Source organism: Perognathus longimembris, chromosome 20 (genome assembly GCF_023159225.1).
Source record: "Perognathus longimembris pacificus isolate PPM17 chromosome 20, ASM2315922v1, whole genome shotgun sequence".
Classification (NCBI taxonomy): Eukaryota; Metazoa; Chordata; class Mammalia; order Rodentia; family Heteromyidae; genus Perognathus; species Perognathus longimembris.
Window position 1 is genome coordinate 18443086 of NC_063180.1, and position 6898 is coordinate 18449983.

Genomic DNA, 6898 nt, shown 5'->3' on the forward strand with positions numbered 1-6898 from the left:
CAGGTCGACTCTCTCCCCTCCTCCCAGGAGCTGGGCCAGAAGAAACCAGGCGCAGGGGGCGGAGTGGGGAGGGCGGGGGGGTTGGGTGGGGAGGGCGAGGGGGGGGCGGGACTGTCCCGCCCCCCAGTCGGCGAGATTTCTCCTAGGAACCCAGCCTGACGTTGGGGACACTGTACATGCATGAGTGATCAAGCCAGGTTACCCCGGCTGCCCTCCCCACCTCCACTTTTTTTTTTTCCCTGGGATCAGATGCGGGGGCGGGGAGTTGGTGGAGACAGAGCCTGGGGACCCAGGTAGGAAGTCGTGGTATGTAAATAAAGAGAATGTGGCAATCTGAGACTTGGATTACCTGTAGCCACCCACACCTGACGCTGGCCGGCTGGCCGTCCTGCTGCACGTCCTCGCTGCCCCTCTATTTCTGACCCCCTCTCCCCATTTTCACAGAGGCCCACCTGGGCGTGTGTGTGCATGTGTGCGTGTGCGGGTGTGTACATGCGTGGTGTGTTGGAACCAGTTTCCTTTCATGGAGGGACTTGTCCTCTCCTTCTGTCACCAGGCTAAGGGACAAGGGCTAGGATTATCATTTTGGCCTGAGATCAGGATTCAAACGCCATTCCTGAGACTTTTTACTCATTGGCTGGCACACAACTGAGCCACGCCTCCAACTCCCCATGGCTAGGATTTAAGACTCAGGCCTGTCTCATCTCACTATTGATTGATTGTTGTATTTATTTATACCCTTAGGGGCCCACTTGCTGGGGGTGGTGGTGAGGGGCTTGGCAGCTTCAAGGAGAGAGCCAGATGCCTTGAGTTCAGCAGCCTTGCTTCAAGGTGCCTGTTAACTCTTTTGCACCAGCAAGTTTATGTTCAGGATTTTAACATTTATTTTTAGTTTTTATTTCTGTCAGTCCTGCCCTGTCTCTGAGCCTCTTTGTGCTCAAGGCTTGGCGCTCTATCATTTGAACCACAGTGCCATTTCTGGCTTTTTCTGAGTAGTTTATTGGAGATAAGAGACTCACTGACTTTTCCTGCCCAGGCTGGCTTTGAACCACAATCCTCAGATCTCAGCCTCCTAAGTAGCTAGGATTACAGGTGTGAGCCACTGGTGCATTCAGGATTTAACAGGAACACCACAGCATCCTGACTGAAAACAGGGCCAGGTACAGATATAATAAGCAATACAAATGGAGGCTATGCCAGGTGCCAGTGGCTCATGCCTGTCACCTTACCTACTCAGGAGGCTGAGATTTGAGGATCGCAGTTTGAAGCTAGTCCAGGCAGGAAATGCCATGAGACTCTGATTTCCAGTGAGCCAACAAAAAGCCAGAAGTGAAGCTTTGGCCCAAGTGGTAGAGTACCATCCTTGAGTGAATAAGCTTAGGGACACTGTCCAGGCCCTGAATTCAAGCCCAAGCGCGCACACACACACATACACAAAGGCACTGTGAAAGCAGGAGGAAAGTTTGGTGTTTCTGACTCCAATGTACATTTGTGTCCTTCATGCCTCTCTCCCCTGGGTTCAATGAGGGACACAACTAATATTTTCACAAGGAGGGATGGAAGTTGGCCCCCAAGAAAAGAGAAGCAGCACATGTGGCAGACAGAGCACCCTATCCAACAACAATGCCCATCACTGTGGCCAGATGCCACTTGACATCCTGAGAAAATCATTAGCTAGGCCACACTTGCCTGCAACTTTCCTAACTGTGCTTATCCCTTTTCCCTTTCCCCAGTTCTCTGTCTCTCTCTTCCTCTCTTGGCTTTTATGCCAGTACTGAGGCTGGAACTGAGAGCCTTGTGCTCTCACTTGGCTTGTTCACTCATTGGCTGGTACTCTACCACTTGAGCCACATCCCCACTTCCAGCTTTTTTACTGGTTCATCAGAGATAGGAATCTCATGGACTTTCTTGGTTGGGCTGGCTTAGAACTGTGATCCTCAGACCTTAGCCTTCTGAGTAGCTAAGGAGCCACCAGAGCCTGGTTCCTCCTGGCTAATGTTTTTTTTTTGTTGTTGTTGTTGGTCTTGGGCTTTGAACTCAGGGCCTGGGCACTGTCCCTGAGCTCTTGCTCAAGGCTAGTGCTCTACCACTTGGAGCCACAGCGCCACTTCTGGTTATCTGGTGGTTCATTGGAAATAAGAGTCTCATGGACTTTCCTGCCCAGGCTGGCTTTGAACCTTGATCCTTAGATCTCAGCCTCCTGAGTAGCTAGGCTTACAGACTTGAGGTCCTGGGGTTCATTTCTGAAGAAATGACTGAAGGATAACTTGAAAGCCTCTAAAAATGCACCCCAAAGCCATCAAGTGTACAGTAAGATTTCACAGCAATTGAGTCATTCTGGGTGGATCCTGGGCCAGGCCAGGAGATACACCCATACCAGTCGTGCTTCAGCTGCCGAAGTCCTGGCCTCTTCTACTCCCCCCACAGCAACTTCCCTGTAGAGCCTGGTACCAGAGCTTGGCAGTGCTTAAGGAAGAGTCTAGCTGAGTACCATGGATGTTTCTAGAAGGCTGTCAATCCCAGAGTTCCAGTAGGCTAAGTGGGGGAGGGGAGACACACATTCTAGAAATTGCTGGGGGATTATTTTTTCTCTAGATCCTCCAAGCCAATGATCTGCAGCTGGCCTTACCATCCTAGGCTAAGCCATGGCTTGTCTTCTCTCTGGTCCACTATACTAAACTTCCTCCTGGATCTTTGCTCTCACAGCCTTGCTTGTCTCTTGCAGATCTCTGCATTTCCTTCTTCCAAGCTATTCCACCCAACACCCAGAACTTTAGGAAGTTGGAATTCCAAGAGCCTGGCTTTCTTCCTGTTTCCCCAGGCCTTGTGCAAAAGCATTCCGGCTGGGGACACTGCTAGTTGATCTTTGCACTGACCATCAGCTGCTATCTCCAGACCTATGCTTGTCTATCACTTCAAGTATTCCTTTTCCATTCTCTCAGACACTTTCCTCTCACCCCCATCTCCCCTATCTCCTTGAAAAAGGAGGTTTTAGAACACAGGTCCAAATTCTAGGAGTTGCACATGTCAGATTGGGTCACTAACCCTATCCACCAAACTGAATGACATGGTGAAGGGCAGAGAAAGGAGATTTACTACCTGGCAGTCACCAGAAAGCCAGCTTCAAGATATCTTCAGTCATCTTCCAGGGGTGCAGACATTTGCTTTAGACTTGAATAGAAAGGGAGAATGTAGGCAGTCACAACAGTCCAATAAGAGATGCCCATTGGTCTCAGGATAGCCCAAGTGGGGCCTAGGGACAGTGACAGTCATTGACACAAGGCAAAATGGTCTTGTTTCTAAGATGGCCATCCAAGATGGCTGTCAAAATGGTTCAAGACAAAGGGTGTAAGATCCACAGTGAAGGGGTCTGGGCCACCTGGCTGTCACCCTGTTCCTAGTTGATTCATGGGCCCAAGTTAGGAGTCAGTGTTTCTCAGGGAGAAGCCGATTTGAAGAATGTCCTACCTTCTGTCTCTGACACCTGGAGGGGACTTAACCCTTTCCTGTACCCTCCAACCCCTCAATTACTTGAACCTCTCGAACAATTGAGTGAGGGTAGACCCATGAGTGGGAGGAAATCATTTTAATGATGCGCTTATGCATGAACTCACACAAAAGTACAAAATGCCCAGAAGTTTTTATACCAGCCTAAGACTAGAGAAAGAAATAGGAGTTGAGTTTATTTATTTAGTTTTGGTAGGGGGAGGTGTGAGGAATTGACTGCACACAGTTGTGGGAGGGTGGGGAGAGGAAATGCTTGGGAACAAAGGCCGTCTTGTTACTTAGATAAAGACTGTCCCATAACCTAAGAAAAATAGCTGATAGCTTGTGACAAAGTCCAATTTTCTCTTTGGTGAGTCAGTTCTAGGCTTAGTCCCAACCTTCTCTTTCCTTTTCTTCCCTTCCCTTTCCTTTTCTTCCCTTTCCTTTCCTTCCTTTCCCTTTCCTTCCTTTCCCTTCCCTTTCCTTTCCTTCCCTTCCCTTCCCTTCCCTTCCCTTCCCTTCCCTTCCCTTCCCTTCCCTTCCCTTCCCTTCCCTTCCCTTTCCCTTTTCCTTTCCTCTCCACTCCTTTCCTTTCCTCTCCTCTCCTCTCTTCTCTTTTCTTTCCTGTTCTCTTCTCTTCTATTTTCTTTTCTCTCTCTTTTTCTTTCACAAGCTCTCCTTGTATGGTCCACCCCTGGGAGGGCTCCATGCAGATGCCCCCCGCCTATTTAAGTCTGTGCCCAGTACCTGCATTACCTACGAAATTACCCCTGCCCTTGATAAGGCAGAGCTGGGCTGTGGTTCAGCCCTTCTCTCTGACCATGCATCATCTTGGCTACAGGCCAGCAGTTCAGAAATAAACTTTTCTCGCCTGCCTGGTATTCTCCTTCATAGGCTACTGACTTTAATAAACCTTACATATGGTGCTGTGACCTCAGGAAGGGCTTTGAGTTAGGACAGACAGAATTCCCCTGTTTTTCTCCTTTTTTTCTGGGAGTATCCCCAGTCCTGACGGCCCTTTTTTGGCAAACTGAACTGCTGCGAGACACCACATGGGACTTTTCAGCAATACCGTTGCTGGCCTTCACATCCACGTCCATACCATTCTCTACTCTGGTGAGTGAAACCACTGCTCAGGTTCTCTGTTGCTTGGCACCATGCCAGAGAGCTTCCCAGGCCCAGGGCCCGGTCACCTCTGGGGGCCCAGGATACTTGGCTTTGGGGGCTTGGCCTTCTCTCTCTCTGTAGGGCGTTGGGGGAATCGGGATGCCCCTTCTGCCTAGTAAGCTCTCATTCACTCACCAGGTCGCCTCCCTCCTGCACTTTTAATGGGTGGCTGCATCACATTTGAGCCAGGACACTCACTAGGAATGCCTCTTGCCATTGCAATGAAGCCTGCTCAAAATATTCACATTGCTGCTGCAATGGTAAATGGTCAGAAGTCGTTTTCTTTAGGCTCTCGCTCCCTCTTTCTCTTTTCCTCTCTTCCTCTTCCCCTCTCTCCCTTTCTTGTCTGCCTGCTTGCTTGCTTGCTTTAGAAAACTACAAGTCATACCATTCTGACAATGTGCCTTGCTAACAAAGCTGCCTCTTTTCACAGGTCTTGGAAACTGAGGCTCGATGACCAATGTGCTTTGTCAGCAAGGATATCTAAAAGTTGCCTATTTTACCACGTGGTGGATATTAGGTTTGACAGGTACCATCTTGGCACAATGGCACTATGTGTCCTCTGTGTCCTGTCTCCTGTCTCCTCTCCAGGTCACCATGGCATCCCACTTCAGCTGAATTGGTTTATCAAAATGTGACTTTTCCATTTTTCTTCTTCTTTTTTTTTTTTTTGGCCAATCCTGGGCCTTGCACTCAGGGACTGAGCACTGTCCCTGGCTTCTTCCCGTTCAAGGCTTAGCACTCTGCCACCTGAGCCACAGCACCCCTTCTGGCCGTTTTCCGTATATGTGGTGCTGGGGAATCGAACCTAGGGCTTCATGTATGGGAGGCAAGCTCTCTTGCCACTAGGCCATATCCCCAGCCCCGACTTTTCCATTTTGTAATCTGAAAAATTTTGTTTGCTGGCAAAGTGTTTGTTTTTCTAACTGACCATGTGGTTCTAAAATAGTGAGCAAAATAAGGTCATTTACTGCTGGAATTCCAAAAGTCTACAGCTGAAATTAATTTTTGTGCACTGTAAAACCTATGTGCACAGTGTGTATGTGTGTGTTACATATGTGTATGCCTGTGTCTCTGTACACTTGTTATCTGGCACTGTAATCAAGTCATTTGTTAGTGAAGAAAGCCTTGGAAATGGGAATTAAGGAAACAAAGTGTAGGGAGAAGATGGTATGGCTATGTCTTGAATTCTTTTTTTATACACCTCTTCACCAACAACTTTATTAACTTCTAATGAAAATTAGAACTTTTCTGGGTTCTTCTGACAAGATTTTTTTTTTAAAATCTTAAAACACTTTCTCTTCAGTGAAGCCATCTTTGGAGTTAAGCATCACTCTTACCATGTCTGCCAGCTTGATTCCAATCCTGATATATTCCTCTTCTTTTGGTCCAAACCCTCAGACTTTTAAAAGTAATTCAAGTTCAAGAAATGTATCCAATGCCCAACGTATGAAACTGTAACCTCTCTATACATCAGTTTGATAATAAAAATTTGAGAAAAAAAAAGTAATTCAAGTTAAGGAAAGGTCATTTTCCTACAGTTCAGTTCTATGAAAAACTTCCATCTACCACTGAAAGTCATAGTCCAGGAATGAGGCAATCACATGCTAGAACTTCAGGGCCAGTTGGAAAGTCTTTGTGAACACTCGCATTGGCCCATCTTACCTAAAATTGCAGTCCTGAAAAGTGGCCTCTCTGTGCACATATGTCATTTTTTAAAATGAGAGGGCAATGTGAAGGGGGCTGAGGTTTGATCACCAAAATTCAGCACAGTGAAAACAAATGATAATGAATAATGAGCACTAGAATTCAAATTAACAGATGTTTTAAAGAGATGGAGTGCCAGTGTTCAGTTCCATTTTGAACACCACATTACAAAAGAACTATTTTTAAAAATAAAAAAGGATTGAGGCAAAAAAAAGAAAATAAAAAGAATATCTAAATCATTGAATGACCCCCCTGTTTGTTCCTGATAAACTTCAATCACATCTTCTTCCTCCATTCCCAGTTCTTTTGGAGTATGATTATCAGCAATTCTCTGACCTTCAAAGAGAAACCTGAGTGAATTCATTGGAACTCCCTGTCTTTGTCAGTATGATTCTTTGAGTTTCTTGAGATGTGTTGTCATTTTCACTTTGAAGTGATTCTCACTGCTATCCTGTCCAATGACTTTGAGTTTAATGTATTCTCCTTCCTTCTTATCCCCCAAGTCCTCCGTTGAAGGTTTTGCCGCCTGGTCAGACAT

General features: G+C 46.9%; 1 pseudogene; it reads right to left on the bottom strand.

The window, feature by feature from the left end:
* Window positions 1-6230: 6230 nt before the first annotated feature.
* LOC125338998 lies at window positions 6231-6898 on the bottom strand (annotated as a pseudogene).